Raw genomic sequence first — 26,580 nt, 5'->3', positions numbered from 1 at the left:
CAAAAGTGCCGTTTACTAAACCCCTCAATATTACAACGAGGGGACAACCACTGAAGCCTGAGCTTGATAAACTCAAAAAATCACGAGGAAATATTTGTCCTCACGGTTGGCAGAAAGCCTATGGAATTTTTTTCTTTACTTCGTGAAGTTGCGAGTGATTTGCCTAAACGTGAGGTTGAGAGCACTGATAATGGTTCACTAGGGGAAAGATTAGGATGTTGAGGAGAATGTTAAATATGTAGAGGCTCCCAGTATAAATGAGGGCTTTCTATGTGTTAAACACTGTGCTAAACTAAGATACAAGATAATCAGGTTACACACATGATCAATGATCCACATGAGGCTCCCTGTCAATTTTATGTATTCAGCACTTACTGTGTGCAAAACACTGTACTAAGCCCCTGGAGATGTACACTATGGCAGAGTTAGTAGATGTGTTTCTTGCCCACAGGGAGCTTACAGTCTAGAGGAAAAACACATACTGAACCCCCATTTTATATATGAAGAAACTGAAGCAGAGAGAAGTTAAATTAAGGTTCAAGTTTACAAAGCAGAAAGTGGCAGACCCAGAATTAGAACCCAAGTCCACTGACTCTAGGCCCACCTTTTTCCTCTAGCCCTCTACCCCTAGATAGTAAGACAACTGAAGGCAAGGATCAAGCCTATTCATTCTATTGAATTCTCCCAAGCACTTAGTACAGTCATCTGAACAAAGGCGGCATTGCATAAATGCTTATTGAATTGGACTTCATATTATTTTAGGTAATTCATCATTTCCTCATTTTGTTCATTCTGACCAACCATAAGGTGGGATGGCTAACATTTTAGAATTCTGCAATTTTTGATTGAGTTATCCATTAAACCATGACCATTTTCTCTATACCTGAAGTGAAAAGCCTGCCATTTAGAACCATCAGTTGACACACCCTTCTGTTCTAAGTAACAATAATACTAATAATGATGGCATTTATTAAGTGCTTACTATGTGCAAAGCACTGTTCTAAGCACTGGGGAGGTTACAAGGTGATCAGGTTGTCCCACGTGGGGCTCACAGTCTTCGTCCCCATTTTACAGATGAGGGAACTGAGGCTCAGAGAAGTGAAGTGACCTGCCCAAAGTCACCCAGCTGACAATTGGCAGAGCCAGGATTTGAACCCATGACCTCTGACTCCCAAGCCTGGGCTCTTTCCACTGAGCCATGCTGCTTCACTGAAACTGTTCCTTATGGGCAAGGAACATGTCTACTGACTCAGTTGTATCGCACACTCCCAAACGTTTGAAGCCATGACCAGATTTAATCTAAACCCCAATCTTGCCACTGAACTTTTAGGCTCACCATCGATACCTCTAAAAAGTTGGCACTGTAAGTTTCAGTCACTTAGAAAAGCGCGAAGATGACTGCTTCTTCCTTTACTAAAAGTGTGGTTAGAAGCCACCTACTTCCCAGACATTTCCAGATTTCATTTTGTTGCAGTGAAACCCCTGTCCTCTCTGGCATCTCCGTCAATTACACAAGGCCTTCCCTCATTTTACAATTCCCGCAGAGCTCACATATAAAGTGCTTTATGCCCATCAGTTACTTGGTCCTCCCTCCCTCTCTGTAAGGACAGGCAGCATTTTTCAAAGAGGGAAATGCACAGAGAGGCTCAGAGACTGGCTCGCACCGAGACCCCGGTGGAATTGGCAAGTTTCATGAGCTTCTCAGATTTCCAGACTTGAGTCTAGTCTGGATCACACTGGCCCTCTGTTTTATGAGGCTGTATAGTCCTCTTGTGAAGAAGAAACACTCAACCCATATAGTGACATTTTATTTATATCACTTCTTCCCTTGTTGAATCGTTTTGAAGAACCCGAGGTGGCCGACACATTCCTTCTTTTTATTCACTTGGTTACAGTTTAAAATTTGAATAGCTGTTTATGCTAGGAGGCCGAACACCCAATCAGCAGCCTTTGAATTGAAGCCGTATTGTTCACTCATGGAAATGCCCGTTTCATCTGTCAACCCTCTTTTATAGTGATCCCAATAATTTATGCTTGCTAAAGATGTTTTCTGACCTGTGATTCCATCGCCAGCAAGGAAAGGGCTCGGGGAGCATTCAGCCTTCCTCTGGCAATAGGGGGCCACTGATGCACCATTTAGTAAATTACTGCTCCAGTGCACTCAATGGTACCCGAAGATGGACGGGGGAGAAAAAACAACTCTGGCCTTCCAATGAGGGTCTCAGGACCCCAAAGAAAGGGCCTCGGGCTGGAGAAAGGCCTACCCAGAGAGGAGCTTGTCAGAGAAACGCTTCTGGGAGCCAATTCAACCTTGATGAAGTGCCCTTCTCAAAGTGCCAAATATTCACCCAGGAGTCAGTGGTTCAAAGAATCTGGCTCCGAATAGACAATATTGAGTCTATTTTTTGTAGACACAAAGAGCCTTATGTATTTCTGATACAGGGAACCGTTCTACCAAAAAAAAAAACAAACCCCACACCAAAAAAACTCTAATATCTCACAGATTTGAAAATGTGTGAGTTTCACCAATGATTTTATTTTTCTTTATTTTAGGGGGTGCAAGCTGTCCATTTAAATGAATCCCTATCTGTATACAGGCTTTTTGAGCCTTTCAAGGAGTCCAAGATAGCGTATTACTATTATGGCTTTTGTTGAAGTTGTACAAGGCCCTTACATGTGCTACCCTGATACACCAAGTCAATATTGTGCAGATTATTATACTGTAAGGTCCAGAAGCTCCTTTCGTGGGAACTGCATTCTTCTTCTAGGAAATAGTGGGATCACAGGCTGGGAATCGGGAATTCGTCTGCTCCGGTAAGTCGAATGGCAAACAACAAAATGGTGGTTTCAATGGTCACAGTTTTGTCCCTTGCTTATGGGGAGAAGAGTCCCCTTCACCCACCTCTCCTATTCGCTGGGTTTGATGTCCCTGCTGGAGGTTGGGCACCCGCCAGGATGCCTGACCCACTATGAGACAGCCAGTACCACTGGGGAATCTTCCAAGAGCAGCAAACTTTGCGATCAATGAAACCAAAGACCTCCCTTGTCCAGCTCTCGCTGATCCCATGGACTTGGCTCACTAGCCCGAGGATAGGTCATGGCTCCTGCTCTTGGTCCCACTGTTGTGCGACATTGGTGGGATTCATGCCCTGCACAATGACATGAGATGCAGCATGGCCTAGTGGAAAGAGCAAGGGGCTTGGAGTTAGAAAGACCTGGGTTCCAATCCTGGCTCTGCCAATTGTCTTCTGTGTGACCTTGTTTTCTGTGCCTCAGTTACCTCATTTGTAAAATGGCAATTAAAATTGTGAGCCCTACTGGGGAGAGGGACTGTGTCCAACCTAATTATCTTGTATCTACCTCAGTGCTTAGAACAGTGCCTGGCACATAGTAAACACTTAATAAATACCATAAAATATGAGGGCCCAGGTGAGGGTTGACTTTCGCTGCTATGATCCATCTCAGTCCCCGGCTTTTGGAGGTTAAGCGATTTGGTTCTACAACAGGAAAGTCACAAGAGTCCGAGCCCACGATTTTCTGATGTGACTATTTTGTCCACCCTGCTTGTGGAACAGGGTACACAAGGCACAGAAATAGCCAAACCCTAGCCAGAATGGCCTGTCTGGAACAACCAGGACACATTCTGCTGGTCTGCTGAGGCAACAGTGAATCAGGTTAGTCAGATTGGATCCAAAGACCTTGGTCTACCTGGTTAGGCTCATGTATGGCCAGGTATGGATCACTGTACCCTTAAGTGACATTTTTATGGCATCAGAGCTTACTATGTGTACTATGCCACTCTAAGTGCAGAGGTAGATGCATATTAATTAGGTCAGACAGAGTCTCTGTATTTCATGGGGCTCACAGCTTAAGTAGCAGGGAGAATAAGTATTGACTCCCCATTTTACAGTTGAAGAAACCGAGGCCCAGAGAAGTTGAGTGACTAGCCCAAGATCACACAGCAGACAAGTGGTGGTGTGGGGACCACTTCTTTCCCAGAGGAGCAGAGGAGAGAAAGGGGAAACAAGGAGAGTTGGAGAAAAGAGTTTAAGTGAAGGAGAATGGAGGACAGAAAGGCAAGAAGGGAAGCAGACAAAGAGGATGACAGACAGGGAAGAATAAAGCATGATAGGTGGGAAAAGAAAGAGGGCAATGGCAATTTAGAGAAAAAGTGAGGTTGAGAAAGACGATGAAAATGATGGGGCAGTGAGACAGTGAAGGAAAGAAGAGAGGAGAGAGACGGAGGGGAAAGAAGGTGAAAGAAAGAGAAAAAAGAGGGAGAGAGAGAAAAATGGGGACCACAGAATAGGAAGGGAAGGAGAGCAAAATAAGTGGGATGGAAACAGAGAAGGAAGGAAGAGGGATGGAGACAGAAAGAGAGAGAGAGGGAGAGGAATAGAGGAAGGGGGGGAGAGAGAGAGACACACAGAGAGAGAAAGAACATTCTGAGTTTTTAAAAACCATCTTGGGGCACTACCCCATATTTTATGTACTGAAAATCTGTCCATCCTGAGCCAAGGAGGGAATCTCAGACTGACCTCGCATATTCTCTGGATCCTTTGGCTTGTTCATTCTCTGGCTGAATCAAGGAAGACCTGCCCTATATATGCATAACACTGGCTACATCGTTGAACTAGAGTATAGCTCTACTTAACAACAGACTCTTAGAGGAGAGATAAGGCTGATGCAAGAGATAAAGGAGATCACTGTAACAATCAGAGAGTGGGGCTTCACTGGGAAAAGAGCGTCCATCCTCGGGTAGAAGAGGTCTACTGTATCACTGGTGGGAGTTTGAAATAGGAAGGCAATGTGGCCTAATTGGAAGAGCAAAGATCTCAGACTCATGAGAACCATGTTCTAGTCCCAAATCTACCACTGTCCTAAAGCGTCACCTCAGGTAAATCACTCAGCCACTCTGTGCCTCAGTTTCCTCAAATGTGAAATGGTGGGAAGATGCTTATTCTCCCTGCCTGTTAGACTGAGCACAGTAACAATCTCATCTGGGGCTCACAATCTGGTTACCTCAAATCTACCCCAGGGCATGGCTCATTCATTCATTCAATCGTATTTATTGAGCGCTTACTGTGTGTGCAGAGCACTGTACTAAGTGTCTGGGAAGTACAAGTCAGCAACATATAGAGACAGTCCCTACCCAACAACGGGCTCACAGTCTAGAAGGGGGAGACAGACAACAAAACAAAACATGTATACAGGTGTCAAAATCATCAGAACAAATAGAATTATATGTGCACATCATTGACAAAATAGAACAGTACATATGTACAAGTAGAATAAATAGAATAATAAATCTGTACAAATATATACAAGTCCTGTGGGGAGGGGAAGGAGTTAGGGCAGGGTAGGGATGGGAGGAGGAGAGGAAAAAGGGGGCTCAGTCTGGGAAGGCCTAGTACTTAGACAAATAGTAACAAATGCCATAAAAGCTCTGATCAAAGCTAAGATGGCTAGTGGGTCCAGGACCTAAGGCCAACATGGGAATAAGAATCATCCCAAAGAAAGGACACAGAAATATGCTGAAGCAAAGGTGACCAAATGTCTGGTGTTTTAAAAAACAAGATGACCAGAACTTGCAGATTAATTTCATCATTAGCTTTGTCACTTCAAGAAGACTCATTAATAATCTCCTTGGGGCTATGAGGCAAAAAGTCGGAATCATCACTTTTATGTAGGGTCTGTGTGCAATCTTCCCACATGGGTGAGTCTGAGCAGGAGACTGAAAGCCGTGATTCATCTTTTTGTACTTTATAGTATTTGTTAAGTACTCGCTATGTGTCCAGCACTGTCCTAAGTGCTCGGGTAGATACAAACTGATCAGATCAGGCACAGTCCCTGTCCCACGGGTTGGGGTGGGGCATTGCAGACCTAATCCACATTGTACAGATGTGGTAACTGAGGCACAGAGAAGTTAAGTGACTTGCTCAAGGTCACACAGAAGACAAGTTGTGGAGCCATGATTAGAACCCATGTCCGTCTGACTCCCAAGCCTGTGCTCTATCCACTTTCCACACTGCTCTGCATCGTCCAAAGAGCATGCTAAAGAGTAACAGAGTCAAGTTTCTAGGCAATGTCTAGAAATCTGAATGGTAAGAATTTCTCAGGGATGAGAAACTAAGAAAAATTATAAAGAGAGATGAAATCCTCACAGCTCCAAGACCTACCCTTATTGTTTACCTACTATGACTCAGATTGTGAATTTAGATCCCTTGATAAGGACAAAGAAATGGAGTTCCACCTTTATAAAGATGGAGAAATGGAATTACATTTCAAATTAAGCTAAATTATTCTCACCATATTCTCACCATTTCATATTACTTAAAAGTTCAACATAATCCCCTAGAGGAAATATTTTTGTCACCTGATCTTTTCCTCCACGTTTTCTAATTCTCCCAGCTTGGGGTCAACGCCATCAAAATGTTACCTGATTGAAAGGTAGCTCTAATGAAGAGTAAGGTTTTCTTTATAAAGAATATTTATCTTATGTTTCCCAAGCTATAGTTTTACATTTTGGAGAAGGAATATGTGAGAGCTTTGAATTATATTTGCCAAAGATTTATTAGCATTAATCCTGATATTCACTCGTTCTTCTGTTAGAAAAATGTTCACTGCTAATAAAGCAAATTTCCATTCTATAAAACTCTTTGGCATCTTGTTTAATTTGGATACTCAGTACTCAGAACTTGATCAATTTCTCATCTGTAAATTTTTGCTTTTTCATTATTTACCTTAGGAGACTCAAATTGAGCTTGGCTAAACACTTGAAATCATAGGAACTCAGCCAAATGCCTTACCCAATGGTTGTCTGAATTGCTTCTTCTTCTCCTCTTCCTCTGCTAGTTCTTTGCCACCTAGAGATTCCTCTTCTTCAGTCATTAGGTGATATCATTCTATTGATATAGCCTGGCTAAACTTACTTTGAAGTTTTGGTTTTAAGGCCAAATTTATTTTTTGAGAGGTGAATGCTCTGAAAAGAGTGTCGTTATTCCTGGTTGTAAAAAGTGAGGTAGGAACAGTGCCTAATTCCCCCCTGTGCATTCTCTCCCAGCATTTAATACTGTGCTCTGCACACTGTAAGAGCTTATCGATAAATCAAGCTATCATATTTATTAAGCACTTATCACATGCATACCATGTGCATGGCAGATTTAGTAGATGTGCATGACAGATTTAGTAGACATGTTCCCTGCCCACAAAATAAATATTACTATTACTACTGCTACTATTACTACTATTTCTACCACTACTACTACTATTAGACTGTGAGCCGCACATGGGACAACCTGATCACTCTGTATCTCGCCCCCCCAGCACTTAGAACAGTGCTTTGCACATAGTGAGTGCTTAACAAATACCATCATTACTATTATTATTATTACTATTACTGCTGCTACTACTACTACTTCCAATCCAGGAAAAGTGAACCTGGGAAGTTGTGAATGATGAATGAGTCTCAAGATTGAATCAGTTCTGAATTGGTGTGGAAAACATGGGAAATAAGTCCAAATGGGCAGTTTTGTGCAATCACAGAATTTTATAGCTTTTGTTACCTATTCCTTGTCTTCCCATACTCCTTCCTAGGAGGGTTTAAACCTCTTTGCATCCAAAATATATGTGCCCTTTGGAAAGGATAATTAAGTCTCCTTTCTGTCCTGTGACCCCAAAAGATTATATATAATAATAATATGATTATATTGAGTTTGGGATAACTTCATTAGCTATGCCCTTGAGTTGGAGAAATTAGGTATCCTTCATGGAAGGTGTTTGGAAATATATCATTCACTTAAAAGGCATTTTTGCTATTAGCAATCTTTCTCCAGAAATCTGGGTAGCATTGCCATCTTTCAGAGGGACATGTATCACTACTCAACAAATGAATCCCTGTAGTTAGCTATTTGAAGAAAAGATTATAGGATAAACGCTATATCTGAGACCCATTCTCCTTTCCCCTACATATATTTGCGTACATTCCTTGAAAAGTAAACAAGGAGAACTGCATTAGGAAAATGGCAAAGACGTTTGATATGAAAACCTACCTACCTGAGGGCCAAAACCCAAAACTTTTTTATGCAGTTAGAATTAGACTGAGAAGATTAGGTCATTTACTGTTGTCTGTGCATTTCAACTGAGTTGCGCCTTCATTTTCATAAATGTTGTCAATCTTCATTTTCTCTGTCTCTCTCTCTCCAACTAAAACACACGTGCATACAGATACACACTAACATATTCTCAGTAATATGCTGTCTGCATACATACTTGAATGCCAATTTATACATCCTGGCACATATCGCTATGCACACAAAAAAGTCCACCCTTGGTGGAGTACCCCATACACTGGAAATTCCCCCCCCCCCCCCCCAAATATTCCTTTTAACTTATTTATTTTACAGACACAAAAGCTCAGCTAGTAATCAGTTTTGATAACTTTGGATGGCTGTTTCCCTGATGTAATGGTTAGTCTGAAGCAATAACAATGCTTCATTATGCTATTCGAAGTGTATAGTTGAATTCAGTCAGAGATAGATTCAAAACCTGGCCCCGTGGCTGAAAACAGAGATGATGCATTCATCCGGGGCCCCTCTTCCCCCCTGTTCCCGTAGTATTCCCACACTTATAATGGATATCATTCTTCTTCATGACACCGGTGACGTTTGATTCGAATGCACCACAGTCAAGGTTTGGTTAGTCTTTCAGGCAGGTGATTACGGGATTGAACTCTCCAAGTGGGAACCCAGTGGAGTACAAATGGTTAAGTGCGTGTTTGAAGAGGGGGGTTGGGGGGTTGGGGGGGGGGGAAGAAGAGGGGGAGATTGTCCAGCCCCATCTGTCAAACTGTGTATGACATCATCAGATATCCTGCACTTGTTTGCAGCTATTCAGACCAACCCGCCCCTCAGTCTAAGCTTTGTGTTCCTGTTCTCTTCACAGGGCCAGCGGGCTGGAAAATTACCACATGCTGTCACAGTTAGCTCAGCCAGGTCTTGTTATCATTGTTCCCAAGGAATCCATTCATTCTGTTATTTTACATATTGGGCAGACGCCTTGCCACAGAGACTTGGGCTCCGCTAACTTGAAGGGCCAAACGTTAATGGGCCTCTATTGTTGGCAGAATGGCAGAGTAATACGTGGGAAAAAACACCCAGACAGCTCCCTGACACTGGTTTCGGACCTCTAGACTTAGGGGGTAGCCTGTGAAGATCTTTTATATAAACAAGCCTTCAATAAACAATGAATAACTCCTGTGTCAATATTCATAACCCATTAATAAAAAAATATATAAATCTTCAACTAGAAAGCGGCCCAAATGTATTATGGATGACGATGCTCTGGGTATAAATAAACCGCAGAATAGGGCTGAGCCTTCCTCAAATGGGCTAATTTATTGGGGATATTGTTGAAGCCCTGGATGGCAGAGAGCCATTTGATTTGGGGTAGGCTGGCTTCTTGGTGCAACAGATAATACATTGTATAAAGTTTCCCGGCTTTGACCACCCTTCGCCTGGAATAAAAGCAGTGGTCTAGAGGACGTATAACATCTTTACCACACCCGCAGATTAAGGTAAATTAATACAATATCGGCAAGGTCACTCCTCTTAAAAAAAAGTAAGCTGAGCATCGAGACACCTCAGATTATGTTGATAATTGGAAGAAAAAGAGAATCGATGCTAGTAAATCTCTTTTCACAGGCAGATACCGCATTTGTTTTCTTAGATTTACTCAATTTACTGCTTATAATTTGGATCTGGACTTCAGACACAAAAAAGTGTCAGTACCCACAGGTCTCCCTTCTCTCAGCATTAGAAATGGAGGTAAACTGGCATGGGGGTCCCAACTCTTCTTTCATATTGTAGTCTCCCAAGCGCTTAGTACAGTACTCTGCACATGGGAAGAGCTCAACAAATACAATTGATTGATTGATTCACTGTTAAACTCAGGATAGTCTTCCTTTCCTTTCTCCCTCCCATCAGTCTTAATTTCCTTGGTTTAGGCCTACAGAAATCTTGATAGCAAGGACTGGTGGTTCCAACTGAGACAGCATGTGGTCATTAGCTAAGTCCGTTGGCATCTGGAAAACCTTAATTCAAATCCTATCCTTTTAAATCTGCTCAAGAGTCACTCCACCGTTATTTCAGTTGATTTGTTTATTAATTCCATAAAGAATTCCAAAGGAGTCTACCAAAGTCTGCATAAGACTGGTTCTGGACTCGAAAAACATTTTCCAAGTACTGAAATATGTTTTTGAACACCCATGCCCTAAGGGAGGAGTGGGGTGGGCATGGGAAGAGAAGGGAGATCAGGGTAAAATACAAGTTTCCAAAACCCAATTTGCAATATATTTCAGGTAATAATCAGATGTGTTAAAATGCTTGCTCTATCCAAAAGTCAGGTTAGCCAGTTCATCTCTTTATGAAATATATTCTAATTTCAACTAGGATCATTTCTGTGTCTGGCAGCTAATTTTAAATAGTTCCCTTCTTCAGCTGACATTAAGAGCCAATTGAGATAAATTTATTTTTCCATAAAAGTAATGTATGTCAGGAATAGATTTCCTAAGCCAAGCCCTCCAAGCAATCATAATCATTCTGTAAACCGTTGATAATGTCATTTTAGAGAAAAAAGGTCTCCCCCCATGAATGAAATGTTACATTTAAGATAAATATTAGAATGTGACATTTTTTTGTTCAAATGTGATCTTTCAAAAACTCTTTCTGGACTTTTAAATCAGTGTTTTTCAGAGGAGTATTTTTTACAAATACTTTATGCCTTTCAAGTTTTTTGTGTCCATCGTCCTTCCACTCTAATGGAAGTTTGTGCATATGGCAGCTTTCTGTACGATGAAACAGGACAATAGGGAAAAGAATTCACATATATCTCCCATGAGCCAAAACGGTAGCACAAACAGCACATTCTCATCCACCTGTTATACTTTCGGCACTTTTCACCCAGTAAATAAGAGATAACTGTATCCTACAATCAAGCTAAATATGTTTTTCAATTGTTGGTAACCAGTAAATGTTGATCCTATCAACATAAGGTAGGTATTCTATTATTGGACCAGTCAATGATATTTATTGAACACTAACCCTGTACAGAGCATTCACTGTACTGAAAGAGAACAACAGAGTTGGTAGACATGTTCCCTGACCACAAGGAGTTTACAGTCTAGAAGGGGAGACAGATATTAATATAAATAAATTATGGTTATGTATTACGGATGGCAATTTAAGTATCCTATTTATTTAGGTACGATTAAGCAATACCCTTAAGCCTTTGAGATTGAATTTATTGTAGGAACATTCACATAGAAGATATTTCTAGGCAAAATTACAGTTAATGGACAATTTTTCCTTCTAAAATGTAACAAAGCTACCTAAGTTATTCAGCTGTCCAAACCATAAGTATCTTCTCAGACAGCTCAATTGTGGGGTGGAAGTGAAATATTGACAAATATTGCAATCAACATTGATCTGGCCTTCTTCTTATGAGATATTTTTCTCCAAATATATACACTTCTATTAAAGGTATCACTGGGTTCGAGTTTGCTTCCTTCTTCTCTGCCACTTCATAATTTCTGGCTGCAGGATTACTGGCATTTCAGGGAAAGGAGCGCAAAATGCCATAAACATTTTTTCCGATATTAGAAACTTTTTAAGGTTATAGCAGTTCTCTTTCTCCTTCCAGCCATATTAAACATTTTAGCATTTGATTCTCCTAACAAAATATGACCATATAATCAATTCAGAAATTTTAATACATTAGTGAATGCATACAGGAGGGTGCTACTATGACCCCCCCAAAAGGTATAACAAAATTTCTCATATTTTATTCAGCCTTTATAATTCATCCAGCCCCATTTCAACATTTCCACACTCGCTTTTTGCCTCAGAGTGCATGAAAGTTACATGGCTCACCATGTTTGAAAATCAAATGAACTATATCATTTAGCCAAAAATGATGTGGAGGGAGAAGAGACACACTACCAATCTATCCCCCGCCTTGTCTCAAAATGGCACTGTGGTGGCGCCTATCAGGTAGCGACTGTCCCCATACCCAAAGAGAATGCTCTCCTTAGAATCACACTCCTTAATTCCCCACCAGTACAGTGGGACAATAGAGATCAATACTGACAGGGTTTTTAGATATTTTATCAACCATATGTATTCACATAATTGCCCCACTTTTTGCCTAATTTCTGCAACCTAATATAATACAGTGACTGTTGCATGAAATCAAAATAGTTAATCAAGAAATAAGGGGGGGTTATGAGAAAAAAGAGAAAAAAGGAAGAAGAGGAGGAAAAGAGAGGAGAAGAAAAAGAACTGTAAGAGAACACTGGAGACTGCATCTCTTACTCTCCCAACTGCTGCATACAATAGGAACTCAGCGAATTGATGGCCCTTCCTTCCTTCCTACTACTGAGTTCACACATCTCTGTGAAGAAATTCCCTCCCAAAAGTGTACCCATATGACCTTTCTCCTCTTCCAAGCCCGGCAAAAACCGCTTTCACTAGGAGAAAAACAATAAATTTTTCCTCCTCCAAAATCAGGTAGGAGGTGGAGGGGGGGGGGGGAAGTGGAGGGAAATTATATGGTGGATACAATTATGCAAATAAATATGGTATTCCCATTTACATTAGAGCACAAAAGAAAAATCCTTTAAGAGTTCTTGAGTCATTTTACCTTAGCTCATTCATCTAAAACTCCTGGAAGGCAGCTGAGATGTAAAGGGATGCTTTGAGATGTCCCTGAAGAAAATGAATAGGAATAGAGAGCCCGATGGTTGATCTTCAACCAAGAAAAAAAGACCGAAGAGACTAATAAGCATATTTTTGAAGATAATTTTTCAGCAGGAAAAGCCAGTTTTGGCCCAAACTGCCCTCAGGTCAAAGTTAACGTGAAGCACCAAGCTCAGCCTGGTGGGGATTGTGTGCAAGATGGCATTAACTTTCTTAGAGGCACATGACATTAATTCCACCTTGATCTTTGCTGTGAATCAGATAAAGGAAATGTACAAGTTTTCAGAGACCATACTAAAGTATTTGATACCATCAGCAGATCGGAGCTGTGGAAATTACTAGGCAAATGTGGTTTTTCTGACAAGTTTAGTAAGGTGCTAAGACTACTTCATGAGGGCATGCTGGCCAGGTCAGAGCCGAGGGTGTCGTGTCTGATCTATCCCTCATTGTCAGAGAGATGTGTAGTGATTCTGGTCCTGTTCAATTCATTCTATGCAGCCACGCCAGAGGATGCAACTAGCCCTGGGTGAAGGAGTTAGAGTTTGCTTCCACATCTCCAGGAAACTCTTTTTATTGGCCTTTTCCAAATGCTTAGTACAGTGCTCTGTACACAGTATGCACTCAATAAATACGATTGAATGAATGAAAGTAAGCACTCAATCAATACCACTGATTGACTGATTCCAACTCAGACTTCAGTATCATCCAAAGACCTAGAAACAATCATTCAAGAACTACTCCTTGCAGATGACTGCTCCATAGAGACCACAAACCCATAAGACAGGCAAATAATTGTAAACCATTTCACTGAATCAGCCAGGCAGTATGGGCTGATGACAAGTCTGAAGTCATGTTTCAGCCTGCACCAAGGAAGCATACTCCGAACCAAATATTTATTGAGGCAACATAGAGCTAAATGGGGTCAGAGAATCCTGTTAACTAAGTAGCAAGCCAATGCAATAATAGACAAGGAGGTAGAAAGCCCGATCACGATCAGAACAGACAGTTAAGCAGATTGTGGCAGCAACGTATGGTGTAGTGCTGTCATTCATTCATTCAATCACATTTATTGAGCGCTTACTGTGTGCAGAGCACTGTACTAAGCGCTTGGGAAGTACAAGTTAGCAACATATAGAGACGGTCCCTACCCAACAGTGGGCTCACAGTCTAACCAACCATCTCTACGATTACATAAGCTGAAACAGACATAGGCTCCTAATTTGTGACCCTAGTGGAAAGAACACGGGCCTTGGGGTCAGAGTACCTGAATCCTAATCCCAGCTCAGGCTTGCTGTGTGAGTTTGAGCAAGTCACTGCACTTTCTGTGTTTGTTTCCTTATCTGTAAAGTTATTATTATTATTATTATTAAATTTGTGAAGTACTTACTATGTATCAAGCATTCATTCACTCATTCAGTTGTGTTTAGGAGTGCTTACTGTGTGCAGAGCACTTTACTAAGCGCTTGAGAGAGTACAATATAACAATAAACAGATACATTCCCTGCCCATAATGAGCTTACAGTCAAGAGAAGGAGACAGACATTAATATAAATAAATAAATTACAGAAATGTACGTAAGTGCTGTGGGGTTGGGAGGGAGGATGAATAATAATAATAACAATAATAATAATAATAATAATAATAATAATGGCATTTATTAAGTGCTTACTATGTGCAAAGCACTGTTTTGAGTGCTGGGGAGATTATAAGGTGATCAGGTTGTCCCAGGGGGGACTCACAGTCTTAATCCCCATTTTTCACAGGTGAGGTAACTGAGGCCCAGATAAGTGAAGTGACTTGCCCAAAGTCACACAGCTGACAATTGGCAGAGCCGGGATTTGAACCCATGACCTCTGACTCCAAAGCCCGTGCTCTTTCCACTGAGCCACAGAAGAGAGTGGGAGAATAAAAAAGAGGCTTCCTTATCTAAATAAGGAAGGCCTCTTGGAGGAGATGTGCCTTCAAAGAGGCTTTGAAAGTGGGGAAGTTATCATCTGCTGGATTTGAGGAGGGAGGGTGTTCCCGGCCAGAGGTAGGATGTGGGTGAGGAGTCGGAGGTGAGATAGATGAGATCGAGGTACAGTGAGAAGATTAGCATTAGAGGAATGATATGTTCAGGCTGAATCGTAGTAGGGGAGTAACGAGGTGAGGTAGGAGGCGGAAAGGGGAGTGAGTGCTTTAAAGCCAATGGTGAGGAGTTTTTGTTTCATGCAGAAGATGATGAGCAACCTGTGAAGTTTCTTAAGGAGTGGGGAAATATGTCCTGAACTTTTCTGTAGAAAAACGATCTGGGTATCAGAGTAAGGTATGCCCTGGAATCAGGAGAGGCAGGAAGCTGGGAGGTCAGCAAGAGGCCGATACAGTAACCACTGAGGTAGATACAAGTTAATCAGGTTGGGCACAGTCCCTGCCCCATATCACAGTCTAGGTAGGAGGGGAACCAAGCATGGAATCTACCACTGAGGAAACTGAAGCCCAGAGATGTTGTGACTTGTCCAAGGTCACGTAGCAAGCAAACAGCAGAGTGGGGATTTAGAACATAGGTCCTCTGACTCCCAGGATGATGCTCTTTCCACTAGGCCATTCTGCTTCTACTTAAATTGGGGTAAAGTACTTGTTCTCCTTCCTACTTAGACAGTAAACCCCACGTGGGAACCGGACTATGTCCGGCCTGACTACCTTGTACCTAACCCAGAGTTTAGTACATTGCTTGGCATGTAGCATGTTTGTAACAAATACCAGTTATCACTGTTCAATTTCATCAGCAACATTAATGAGCCATAATTAATATCAAATGACAAGATCACAACCAATTAAATCCTGGAATATAGTCAGTCTCCTATCATTAAAGCTATGCTCATCTCTTTTTTTAAAAAAATGATATTTGATTAGTGCTTACCATAAGCCAGTCACTCTACTAAGCACTGGAGTAGACACAAGGTTGGACACAGTCCATATCCCACGTGGGGCTCACAGTCTTAACCGCCATTTTACAGATAAGATCACAGACACAGAGAAGTTAAGCAACTTCCTCAAGGTCACACACCAGACAAGTGATGGAGCTGAGATTAAAAGCCAAGGAGGGGGTCCGTGCTCTTTCCACTAGGCCACACGGCTTCCCAACACAGTTTGGTGAGACACATGTGGAAAATGAGCACCTGCAGGACCCTCAAGCAACTGGTTTATGAACAGTCAAAATTAGGAAATCAAAAGGAAGTGGGAAAGAGCAAATGTTATAAGGACACGATAAAACAAAACAGACAATGCCACATCCAACTTGAAAATACAGTCAGTTGCTGAGGCTAGATCAATATGGTATACTGCTATCAAAGAAGGAGTAGCTTTATTTGAGCAATTCCTCAAATAAATGATAGACGAGGTAAAAGAGAAAAGAGTCAGGTGCTGCAGACATTAGATATAACAACTCAAGGGACAAACTTTTTGTGCATTAGCCTTTAATTTCACCATCAGTGATTCCTCCTGGGAATACAAAGGAATTATGTATAAATACTTTCCTCTGCTCCCCCACACTCCTCTTTCCACACACTACATGTACACACATGGAGACTGTAGATGTCCTTTGTTGAATGGATATCTTATTCTGTTTGTTCTATTGGCTTCTATGAATGGTGGAAATGGGATATATGTAGCAAGTATTTTCCTACCAATGGGAGACAGGATGGAGGTAGAATGATGGAAATGCTTCAGTTTCCTTACCTGTTAAATTGAGGCAAAATGCCTATTTTTTCTCACCCTTACACTGTAAGTTCTATATGGAACTGGGACTGTGTTCTATCATAATCTTACAATTACCCCAGTTCTTAACATACAAAAAGTAGTTAATAAATGCTATTATCATTATTATTATTCTGAAACTGTCCTGGAACTTTACAGCTCACATTTTCATTCAGTACCACTGGCTATCTTCAATGAACTGTTCATGTCACTTAGTTTTAATACGGAGAATATATATCTAGGCTCTATATTTCTCTTCATATTGTTTTTCAGCCCCTACCTAAAATAGTTTACTTTTTGGGGTTTTATTTAATTTAATTTATGCTTCGGTACTGCATTAGCGATATGACTGCAGTGACAGGAACAACTCCCCCACCCCCACCCCAGATACAGTTAGTGGCTTTTTAATGCGTGTGAATGGAAGATCTGGAACAGATTTAATTTGAAATGCTTAGAAGCACACCTCCCATCCACAGGAGACAGCCCAGATTCAAACCTGATCATTTCTGAGAACGTGTGAGCTGCTGCTTTGGAGTTGTGTTTCACTTGTGTTCTGCTTTGTCTATGCTAGACAAGGACAAAAATCAAACTGTAAAAGAGGTGTGAAGCCAGGCAAACGCATCTGGGAAAAAAACCAAGTAAACGTCACCTGCTTCTTCTCCCACCTTCTGCTACTGTCCCGTTAGTTTTCTTAATTGGTTCCATGAACATAGGGTAAGCAAAAATGGGCTAAATGCAGAAGAGTTTCCCATAGGAAATAATATATAGTACATTCGTCCATTTTCTAGATAGGAAAAAATGACCAAAACAATGTTAAATGAATTAAGAGCCAGAGATTAAACACACAATGCAGTTATGTGTTATGCAAATATTACAGGGTGAAATATTTTGAATTATATTTTTGTAAGTACATATGTAAATACAGTTCTTGCTTCTCAAAGTGTTACCGTTTCTATTATATTCAGTAAAAAGTAAAAATAAAAAAAACCCTGAACCTTCTAACAGATCTGTCATTATTTATGCTAAGGAAAAATACTCTAAAGAGATGGGAATGGAGGTGTGTAAACTAAGCTAAACCTTTCAGTACTTAATAATAATTGTGGTATTTAAGTGCTTACTATGTGTCAAGCACTGTTCTAAGTGCTGGGAAGCAGTATGGCTTAGTGGAAAGAGCACGGGCTTGGGAGTCAGAGGTCATGGGTTCTAATCTCAGTTCCGCCACTTGTCAGCCGTGTGACTTTGGGCAAGTCACTTAACTTCTCTGTGTTTCAGTTCCTCATCTGTAAAATGGGGATTAAGGCTGTGAGCCCCACGTGGGGCAACTGATAACCTTGTATCTATCCCAGTGCTTAGAACAGTGCTTGACACATAGTAAGTGCTTAACAAATACCATCATCAATCATCATTATTATTATTATTATTGTGCACTATCCATTTTACAGGTGAGGTAACTGTGGCCCAGAGAAGTGAAGTGAGTTGCCCAAGGTCACACAGCAGACATGTGGGAGAGCCGGAATTAGAACCCATGACCTTCTGATTCCCAGGCCTGGGCTCTTTCTACTAAGCCATACTGTTTCTCAAGCGCTTAATACAATGCTCTGCAATCAGTCAATTTAATCAATGATTACCTTATACAGAGCACTATACTAAGCACTTGGGAGAGTACAATACAACATAATTAGCAAACACATTCCCTAACCATGATGAGCTTACAGTCTAAGGGGACACAGTAAGTGCCCAATAAGTATGAATAACTGATCTGCGCAGATGTGGGAGTCTTCTTATTTTATCCCCAGCTTCAAAGCTTTCTCGAAACTCCAAATGCACAAGGCTTCCTTGTTCCCCTTTCCCATTAGGTTGGTAACCACTGAAGAGTGTTGTACCCTAAACCTTTTCTTTTTCTCTTCCCGCATCTTCGCACCCCTTGAGGGCATTACACCGCTTGCCAATGATTGAAAATGACTTCAGCACCTCGCTTCCCAAACACTCAATTGAGTTAGATCTGTCAGAAAGCAAGAATGTGCTTTGCACACTGCTGTGCGTCAAGACTCTCAGATCCGTGAGACGTAAAACAAGGATGTCTCGGTCCCCCATGATGAGGACATTTCTTCCCTTTCCACTTTTGAAAGCACCGGCCTCCGCCAGAGCCTACTGTTTCTCCTTACATCGCCAGCAATTTCTGTCAGCACTGGAAATGGGGGCCGGCTCCCTCTCCTTTAAAGCTAAATGGAGGCGGTGTGTCTGAAGAAAAACGTCACCAGCTCTGACTTTTTTTAGTAAGGAAAATTGTGAACATTAGAGTTCAGGTGCCTCCTGTTCCCAACTGTGTTCTCTCTAGTTCTGGCACAGCGGTATCTATTGATTCTGGTCAATGTCTTCAGTGTGGCCTTAAGATATTAAACCTGTTGCAATTTTTTTTGATTATATATGGCACTGCACTGCTAGCCTTCATCCAGACTTTGCGGTAGTCCGTGGTTGGGGCATGTTGTCCTAGGAAGGGTGTAATAACGTGTGCTTTTTTAAAAATAAGGAATATATTTTCTCGTCTCTCTCTCTCCCCACTCTCTAGCCATCTCTTCTCTTCGATATTTTTAGCTGCAAATATTCTTTTCCTTGACATGAAATGCACAGCACTCTCCTTCTCAAAGGCTGGATTTACATAGGTAAAGAAAAATGGAAGTTGAGACAAGTATCTATATAAGTGAAGGAGAGGTAGGTTCTTCTAGCATAAATTATTGAGGTAGACTGTCTACACTGTTTTTTCTCAATTGGATAGTGCCACAGTGGTAAAGGGTAACAAAATGACTGTTTCCCTATAGATTTTTACATTGTAAAGTGGTAATGATAATAATAATAATATTGATATTTGTTAAGCGCCTATGTGCCAAGCACTGTTCTAAGCACTGGGGGAGATACAAGGTAATCAGGTTGTCCCACGTGGGACTCACAGTCTTCATCCCCATTTTACAGATGAGGTAACTGAGGTAGAGAAGTGAAGTGACTTGCCCAAGGTTACACAGCTGACAAGCGGCAGAGTAGGGATTAGAACCCATGACCACTGACTCCCAAGCCCGTGCTCTTTCCACTAAGCCAAACTGCTCCTCATGATGTGTTTACCCTTTCAGGTCAGGACCCTACAAGGAATTGATACTATTCCCAACTGAATTTTCTCCTACAATTCTACATTTTTGCCCCAAAATTTCAAGAGGAAATCCTGTTGTCTGGTAATTAATATTCATTCATTCAATCACATTTAATGAGTGCTTACTGTATGAAGAGCACTGTCCTAAGTGCTTGGGAGAGCATAATACGACAGTAAGCAGACATTCCCTGCCCACAGCGAGCTCACAGTCTACTGTTTAGGCTAGGCAGCTGCAGTTCTAGCTATTGAGTCACCGCAGTGGCCACAATTGATCATCAGGAAATGAACGTGAGGAATCACACAGAATGGGCCAGATGCCTGGCCTCAAGTCCAATATTCCATTTGTAAACTGGAGCCTGATGATTTGTGATCAAAAATACCAGCTAACAAAAGTATCCTTTCACTGGGTTAAAAAACAAGGCTTGGACTGCATCCATTTATGAAGCCAAAGGAAGAATCTTTTCAGATTCTTTTTATTTTGTTCAAACTGCAAAAGAGTTGTTGTATTGTAGGGGAGGCGTGGTGACTTCGGTTGGGTCAGAATTGTTATTTGGAGGAAAGCATTAATTTTCCTCATTAAAGCAGAAAACTAGTTTTACTGTTACTCCCTCTCTTCACCCCAAATTCTTACTAGAACTAATTTACTAAGTAAATATCAAAATGGTTTCTGCGATCAAAAAAGTTATGGATAAATCATATATATATATATATATATATATATATGCACACATAAATACATGTGTGCACACATACACACATGTATATATTTCTTTCTTCTTGTATGGAACTCCCTTCAGCCTCAAACTCTTCAAATCACATCCCTTCCTCCTTCAAAGCCTTCCTAAAGACTCACATCTTCACTAATCCCCACCTTTCAATCTCATCATCTCCTCTGCCACTCATGTGCATATCAGTGTTTTATTCAATTATTTATTCTTTTTTTTTTACCAGTTATAGCTATGTTTTGTCTCTAGTTCCTTGTTGCATATATACAATTTTTATCTGCCTGTCTCATCCCTTAGATTACAAACCCCCCACTCCACCCATCCCCACCCAAGGCCAGGGACTGTGTCTTCTACTTTTATTATATGCTCCCAAACCCTAGTAGATTGTTTTGCACACAGTAGATGCTCAATAAATGATGATACTTTTTAGCCTATTACCTTCTTCTATAGAACTGCTGCCCACATACAGCTTTAAGTGTAGTTATTTGCAAACTAATTTTAAACATCCTGAAGAAGGGATTTCTGTCTCCAGTCTGGTGCGACCTTCAACATTCTATCATATTTTACTGTGGGAAGGTAGTTCAGGTATTTATTTTAAATTTACTTTGTCTTAACTGAAAGCTCCTTCTCTAGACTGTAAACTCCTTGTGGGCAGAGGACATGTCTACCAACTCTGTTACACTGTACTCTCTCAAGTGCTTCTTACAGTAGTCTATATACAGTAAGCATTCAATATATATGACTGATTGATCTTGTCTCATTTTTACTTTCATTTAATCGTATTTATTGAGCACTTACTGTGTGCAGAGCACTGCACTAAGCACATACTAGCCTGCTGTAGTGGCCCTTCATATGCTGCCTAATAATAGTGGTATTTGTTAAGTGCTTACTATGTGCCAAGCACTGTTCTAAGCACTGGGGTAGATACAAGGTAGCCAGGTGGGGCTCACAGTATTAATCCCCATTTTACAGATGAGGTAACTGAGGCACAGAGAAGTGAAGTGGCTTGCCCAGGTCACACAGCAGACAAGTGGTGGAGCCGGGATTAGAACCCACATCTTCTGACTCCCAAGCCTGTGCTCTTTCCAATAAGCCACACTGCTTCTCTACATTATAGACTGTGAGCCCGTTGTTGGGTAGGGACCGTCTCTATATGTTGCCGACTTGTACTTCCCAAGCGCTTAGTACAATGCTCTGCACACAGTAAGCGCTCAATAAATACGATTGAATGAATGAATGAATGTATTGCTACTTGTATGGATTTGAACTTTATCCTTGAGGGAAGGGATGCTATATTCAGCTTCTTTAGTGTCCCTGAAAATTAACGCAGGTTACAATTTTATTTTCAACCTCCCAGTATGGAAGATTAGTCCACCAAGCTTAGGTATGTGGAATTCCTGATACTGTGATGGAGTGAAAGCTTCAAATTCCCCACCTAGAAAACAGTGGGAACAATCAATACATTCACCTAAATTTCAGGGCAAGAAACAATTTTACAGGCTAAGATCTTTAAGATGCTGCTAGTTGCTCAAGGGCAGGGACCGTATCTTTTATTTTTATTGTGGGCTCTCAAGAATCCCACGCAGTATGGAAATCAAATAGTGATGAGACTGTTACGATATATATTATTTCAATCAAACAGATGTATTTACTGAGTGTATTTACTGTGCACAGACCACTGCATTAAGCACTTGGGAAAGTACAATAAAATTGAGTTGGTGGACATGGTCCCTTGATTTGCTCAATCCTTCCAGTTGGGTTGTTAGTTTTCTGAACTGAGGTATCCATTACCTACTAATTATAGTAAAATCCAGAGAAGCTACACAATTTGGTTTTGATTCTCTACCACGACTTTTAGATCAATTTGCTGGGCGCTCACTGGATTGGAAACTCCTCGAGGGAAGCAAATTATGTCTCGCTAGTAATTTAGAAAAAAAGTTCTGCACAGAGAAGGCACACACTAAATAAATACTCTTGATTGATTAATGCACTATCACATCGGCATCCAGCATTGCAACATTCTTACAGTAATAACAGGGAATAATAATACCTGCCTTTCCTATCTACTTTGCCCAGTGGTCTTAAGGGCAAAAATGAGCTAATCAACGTAACAGCGTTTGAGAATAAAAGCGTTATAGAAAACCAAGGTATTAGTCTTACCTCCTGGTTCAATCTTGGATGGTCCTGTCTATTTTTCTCTTGAAGTCCAAATTCACACTTAAGAAGAATCTCCTTTTCTTTCCAAAACCTCATATTTAACCTTTCCTCATGCCTTTCTCTTCTTTCATGGTCTCACCATTTCTTTGTCCTTATTGAAGTGTAAAAGCATAATTTGGCATCAGTGAATATTTCATTAACATTCAGTTTACCTAGATCCTTCTCTAGATCCTTTATGATAATGTCAAACACATTAGACTTAACACTGATCCCTATGGCAGTACACGCAGCTCCTTCTGTTAGTCTGTTTGCTGTCCTCCGGCAAATTTCCATTCTATGGGAGTGAGATTACTCATCTACCCACACTTGAATTAATTTTCTTCCAGACACTGCACCAAAATGTGTCTAAAATCCAAATACATCCCAGCTTTATGGTTTCCATCCCTGTTTAGCCCTGAGAATCTATAGGCGGAAAATAAGTGCATTGGGATATTTTCCCTCTCACATCAGATATTTAAACTCCTTTTTACCTGCTACCCTTCAATTCTCAATAAATCACAGTGTAATTTTCCATACTTTATTGTGGTATCGTTAAGAGGGCCCTGCATAAAGCCCCTGCAACATGAATTCTCTAAGACTTCCAAATCATCTTTGAATCCATCAAGTCCCTTCAAGCTTGTCATTAATTATCTTTTGTACTAGTATCATTGGGGATCTTCTTCACCCTTGTGACTTCACCCTTCACCAGAAATACACAGGATGACTTCTGTAGGTCCACAGATAAAGTTTTGATAAAGGTCAGGGGGTGGAGGGAAGCACTCTAACAGGACAGACAGAGTGTGACTCAGCAGGCAGAGAGACTGCAAGAGATCTCCATCCTAAATTTAATTGTTCTGGCCGACATGCAGATTTGGCCTCATTCCTGCTGGATTCTGGGAAATGTAGGCTTTTGTGAAAATGGTTACCAAGAAATAGGTGTTGCAAGAATACATTTTTTACTTCCTCTTCATTTCCTTTTACCACCTCTAAGAGTGGCCTGAACATCTTTGAGGAAGCACTCTGTAAACAGAACTGCCTTGTGCACTTGGCTTAACAAGTATTTTCCATTCTTACTGTACAGGAACACAACAATTGTGAATAAATTCCAAGCTATGATTTTTCTTAATTAATGAATCTATGATTTTTTTTTTTTACACGTTTTAACTGCTTCTCCTGTTGCAGGCATATGTATGGAGTAACACCTTGTTCTCTCACTAGACTTTTTTTTCCTATGGTTTCTGTACTACTAGACCTGAGACTCTAGTTTACATGCTTTTATAAGGTAGCTTTTGGTCTATTTTTTCCTCTCTTCCCTTTTTGCTCTTGTTTCTTGTCTCTGCTTTCCCTGCAAATAATTAAATGACCAGACTAATATAGACTGTTTGGTAACATTCTGAAGTTAAACAAGTCTTTTCTGAACAAATTACTTGCCCTCTCTGTGATTTCTGAGGATGAATGTCAATGGGTCAGTGTGTTTTTTTAGTAAAAAAACAAACAAAAAAACTCAGCACAGCCACTCATTGGATATGTCCTGTGAGTCCCAGGTTCACTTGGGTTCTGACTCAGCAGTGCATATCGATTCCTGTTTGTGTATTTCAGACTCTTTCACACTTTAAACCCCTCACAGTGGCCTTTGTTATGGTTCCTGGGAGATATAGATCTTTTTTATCCTAGGCATAATAAACATTTCTTTGGTGTGTTTCAGAGCGCTTCTTTTGCTGAAAATTTCAATGATTTTTTGCCATTGATTAAGAGCCATTATTATCTTCAGGTGACCTGTCAGATTTGCACCCTAATTCTAAACAAGTGCTGGTCGTGATTCAGGCTCCGGACAAATTTGTTCTCTTGGCACAAGTATGCAGTGCAGAAAATTTTAAAGGGTCTTTATTTCTAAAGCTGGATAAAGCCTCAGCAGAGGGTCAGGCAGACTAGACTACAGCCTTTTTTCCCTATTCTATTATTTCTGCCATGACCATTAACACAACATCAATGGCAATTGGGTTTTTTTTTTTCAAGTGAAATTTTAATCTGCAGAAACAGAGCACAGCTACAATCGGGAGTTTTCAAAGTTATTTCTCAAGTTAGCCTGTGCATAGTGCAGTAGTTGTAGTGTATGCCCTAGGGTAGAGTGATGTGGCAGAATGCCTGGTTTTCCGCAACTCTTGATAAAAAATGACTAGGTTTATTTACTAAATCAATAAATAAAGAAAACTTTTCAAATGAAAAGTCACTGCCTCCAAGATGGAATCCTGGGAAAATAATTCCAGTATCTACTTTGTATCTGAAGAATTTTATGATCAGCAAATTAATAAGAATCTGATTAAAGGGTAGTCTTTGACTAGCTGAACATGATTTAAAGACTATTCCCTTGCCTTTCTTCTGGAACTAATGCCTCAGATCTTTTTTTTTTTCATATTTTGGACCATCTTGAAGACTAAAAAGCCCCCAGTGAATCCATCCCAGATTTTACTCAAGACCCTCTTGATGGTGGGGAATGGGCCCGTAAGTTTCAATTAGTTTGATACAGAGGTGTGGCAAGTGGGGTGAATGGGACAAAACTACCCATTGTAACTTTAATATTGCGTCTTAGCCTGTATTAATTTAAGGTTCTAGGAATCCCGAGATAATGTTTGTGACAAAGACTCCAGAACCTGCACCTTATTTCTGTTTTAAGCAGTTTAGCCAATGTCCTGGAAATGTCTATAGTGAGATAACTGCAGTCTCATTCATCTCCATGATAATACACTAATTAAAAGCATTTCAGCCCACAACACAGAGCTTTAGATCAGGCCTCAGAGATCACTTTAATAGGAGAGCAGGGGGTGTAATGACCTTATGTTGCAGGTGGATTCTTTCTGACACACCATCAATTTTAATTCTTCTTGATCCTGGTTGCAGCTTTTGATGCTGGGGATCATGGGGTTCTTTTGAAATGCTTGAAGTGCATTGTGGGCCTTCCAGGCACTGTCCTGACACAGCTTTCATTTCTGTTTGTCTCAATGACTTCAGCTTGGAACTGTATATATGGAAGTTTTCTGGGAATGGCAGCGGTCCGGCTCTCTGAATTAGCCGCCTCGCCTTTATGTCTTTATGTGGCCGTTGCTGCTGGGACTTTTCAGTGGGCTGGATCCATTTCTGTGTCAATTTGTATTTAGTGTGCTCACAGTGTGTAGATTTACTGTGAAGCAGCGTGGAGGATGTTTTCATGGGGTGATAATAGAGAGTTGCCTATTAAAACGTGGGGGAGAGGGCCCGTGCTTTCCCCTGTTAAATATTGGAAGGCAGAAATGAAGCCTCAAAGATAACGATGCGTCATATCTTAGAGGAAAATTTGTTGGGATAAATGGAGGGACCCCTCAAGGATGTGCAGTTTTGAAAAAGAACTACCTAATGATAGCATGTTTTAACCTCAACGACCAAGACCAAGTATCACTATTCGCCAAGGCTATTCACCCACTCTGGTGCGTCGGAAAGCGTGAGCTCATGGTGGACAGGGGATGTGTCTGTTTTTTGTTATATTGTTATTTCCCAAGTGCCTAGTACAGTGCACTGCACATAGTAAACGCTCAATAAACACGACTGAATGACTGAATGACAGTATTGAAGCTGGTCATCAATAATTTCAACTGGGTTTATTCATTCATTCATTCAATAGTATTTATTGAGCGCTTACTGTGTGCAGAGAACCATACTAAGCGCTTGGGAAGTACAAGTCGGCAACATATAGAGACAGTCCCTACCCAACAATGGGCTCACAGTCTAGATAGGGGAAGACAGACAACAAAACAAAACATGTGGACAGGTGTCAAGTTTACTATGGCTCTTACGGTGAAAGCATGTTTGCTTATTTTTTTTTCCAGTCAGGACCCGTTGGAAACATACTGGAATGGAAGGAGACAATGTAAGAGACCAAGTGAGAGAGGGAATCTGGGAGATGTTTTCCACAGAGACAGCAGATATTTCAGGAAGGTGGTGTTTTATTTAGGAGAGGGTGTGCACCAGGCTGCTGTTTCTGGTAGGGATACTGGGA

General features: G+C 40.9%; 1 long non-coding RNA gene across 1 annotated transcript in view; it reads right to left on the bottom strand.

Annotated features, from left to right (window-relative positions):
* The window catches only part of LOC119944689, a 96,970-nt gene extending 74,207 nt beyond the window's left edge, over positions 1 to 22,763 (bottom strand). The window contains exon 1 of the long non-coding RNA XR_005455936.1: positions 22,515 to 22,763. This is a non-coding gene — a long non-coding RNA (uncharacterized LOC119944689). The remainder of the gene's footprint in view (positions 1 to 22,514) is intronic.
* Between the last annotated feature and the right edge of the window lie 3,817 nt (positions 22,764 to 26,580).

This window comes from Tachyglossus aculeatus, chromosome 23, assembly GCF_015852505.1.
Source record: "Tachyglossus aculeatus isolate mTacAcu1 chromosome 23, mTacAcu1.pri, whole genome shotgun sequence".
NCBI lineage: Eukaryota > Metazoa > Chordata > Mammalia > Monotremata > Tachyglossidae > Tachyglossus > Tachyglossus aculeatus.
The sequence above is the reverse complement of the archived record's forward strand: the minus strand, read 5'-3'. Positions and strand labels throughout refer to the sequence as shown.